This window comes from Cariama cristata, unplaced genomic scaffold (genome assembly GCF_000690535.1).
Source record: "Cariama cristata isolate BGI_N322 unplaced genomic scaffold, ASM69053v1 scaffold31275, whole genome shotgun sequence".
Lineage (NCBI taxonomy): Eukaryota > Metazoa > Chordata > Aves > Cariamiformes > Cariamidae > Cariama > Cariama cristata.
Window position 1 is genome coordinate 20647 of NW_009619818.1, and position 2806 is coordinate 23452.

Below are 2806 nucleotides of genomic sequence, written 5' to 3' on the forward strand. Positions count from 1 at the left end.
GGAACTGTTCCAAGCTGCCCTGTGAGATCCACTGGTGCTCCATCTTGAGGACGCACCATCTGTAGTCTTAAACTAGCTAGCAGCTATGAAATGGTCGGTGTTCCTGTGCCCTTTGGGGCACCGGTCTGTCCTTGTTTAATGAAGTTAGAAACTTAGCTATATGTGAATATTGTAGTGATTTTAACTTGGGTTTTGTAGCTTTAATAAAGTAACTACTAAAAAAAGTTGATGTTTAATTTTACGTTATTGTGTACAATGAACTGCACAGGCATTCTGGCATCTCTACAGTTAAAATTGGTCTCAAAACTGTTCCAGCAGTTGCTGTGCTGACTGCCCGTCGGACTTACTGCTGCCTCCTTTTCTTACGCAAAAAGTAGGCAGCCCAAATAGGGTACTACTGCTTTCCTTTTCCTTCCTTGCCTCAAAGTCCTAAGTTTTGAGTCACAGCATGAAGAAAAAGTGACAAATATTTTGATTTATTTTTTTTTTCCCTCTAGTGCTACTAGTGATATTCCCTGAGCTTTGAGAGCCCTGTTTATCTTGGGTTTGGTGCACTATTAATGATTATGTGGCAAGTGCAGCAGGCTTTTCTGCACAGCAGCTGTCTGGATCTGCCTTTACATCAAAGGATAACTGGATGGCTTCTCCTATTATCAACATGGATGGGCAACATAACTTTCCCTTTCTTCTCTTACAAGCTTGTTCCTTTTATGAGGAGTGGTTGGAGCAGAGCAGGGATCTCTGCAAACTCTTGCACAGTTGTAGTAGAAGCAGGGTTTGTACTGTACCTGATAAAACGGTGCTAGGAGCAAGTGTGGCCTGTGAAAACTGCAAGTCAAGATGCAATCCCCCGTAGTCCTGTATGGTCCGCTCAATAAAGAGCTGCTCTTCAAACTTCAGTCATCTTTCTACTTTCCAAGCATATAAAAGTCCCTGAGAGTTGTAAGATCTTATTTTCAAAAGGGATTTAAACAAGCTTGGAAGGTGTGAGGACCTGACCTGGTGAAAAAGCATCCATCTCATCCCACACGCCCATCCATCCTTTATGCAAGGGCTTGGAAACTGAGTCAGGATCATTTCGTATTTGAAAAACAAAGACACAGCACAAAGGCAACAAATCTTTGAGCAGTGAAACGCAAGGTAACAAATACCTGTGGTGTAAGCACCTCGTAGGGTTATGAAATAACCCACTGGTGTGGGTGGGAGCTGTGTGCCCGAGGAGGCGGACGAGGTGGCAGGGCTCGCCTCACCTTTCCCAAATGCCGCTGCCTCGCAGGAAGGCGTCGGTGAAGAGCAGCTGCCCAGGCCAGCAGCCTGCTCTGGCCAACGGGGTCAGTTTGGCCTCCGCTGCTGGAAGAGGGTGAGTTTTGTGGCCCTGGAGGGGCCGAGCGAGGGCTGTGCCGAGCCGGGCCGAGCTGTGCTTCGGCCAGCCAGAGTGGGCATGGAGCCGGTGTGGGCCCCCCGGGGCACGACTGACACCAACGCCCAGTGCCACGGGACGAAATGCAGACGAGCAGCTTCAGTTTGTGGGGGTGCGGCGCCGGGAGCCCAACGCGGGGGCAAGGGGGCACCCCGGGATGGCATGGCCAACTTGCATCTATTTATTTATACGTCTGTTAGCCCATATACATGTACAGGAGAACAGGTGTTTGTGAGCATTGGGTGTGGCTGTCTATATTTTATATATGCAATATAAAGTATATCATCAATTAGGTTACGTGTAATAAGTTACACATTTTAGCTATGTAAAGGTCTGTCTGCTATTGTGTGTATAGAGAATGTAGCAATATCAACTCATTTAGGCTGGAAAAGACCCTTAATATCAAGTCCAACCATTTGGGTGGTGGGGTTTTTTAAATATATGTGTATACATACACACACAAATACACATATAAAAATATGTGTTCTATGTATAAGCTATATGTGACATATGCACTGTATATAAGATAGTGTTGTATGTTCTCTATTACATGTTTCCTGTTATAGTGTTTATAGATAAAAAATATATCTTTCAATGTATAGTGTTTTTATATATATATATCCCCCTCCATGAAAGAGTATCTGAGACCGTGTGTGCATAGATTATGAAAGTATGTGTATAAAAGCACAGGTTTCTATGTGTTTTAGACATACCTTATCTATGCTAGCTAACAGATCATATTTTATTATGTTATACATTATATAGTAATATTATGTATTATGTGCTATGTATTATATACACACACATACATAAAAAAAGTTCTGGGGGGGGGGGGAGTGGATGGAGCGCATGCAGAGACCTATCTGTCTATGTGAGAGCAGGAGTGAGTGCACGTGATGGGTCATAAATACCTAAAGAGAGACAGTGTCATTTTTTTTGGTATACACAGCTGTTATAGTAGTGCCCCGCATACACACAAGACCAGGAGACAGTCAGGGTGTGCACGCACGTACACACACGATGCATTACAGATTAGGAATTATCAGTGTACTTACTTAATATATTATCTTGTAGCTGTGAAAAGAAAAAGGGTATCATCTGAGACTGTACAGAGTACAAATGTACAGAAAAGAATAGGAGGTTGTGCGAGGCTGTGTGGTTTTAATTAATTATATAAGTAATATATAATTATGACTAATGGTCTGAGTGTATATATTATACAACAATATGTAATGACATGATTATGTATTATATAATACGGAATATAAATATGACTAATATACTACATGATATTTAATACATAACATATGGCATATACAAAATACGCTATGTATTATTTTGCACTTCTGCATTTAAAAAAAAAAAAAAAAAAAAAAAAAAAAGAAA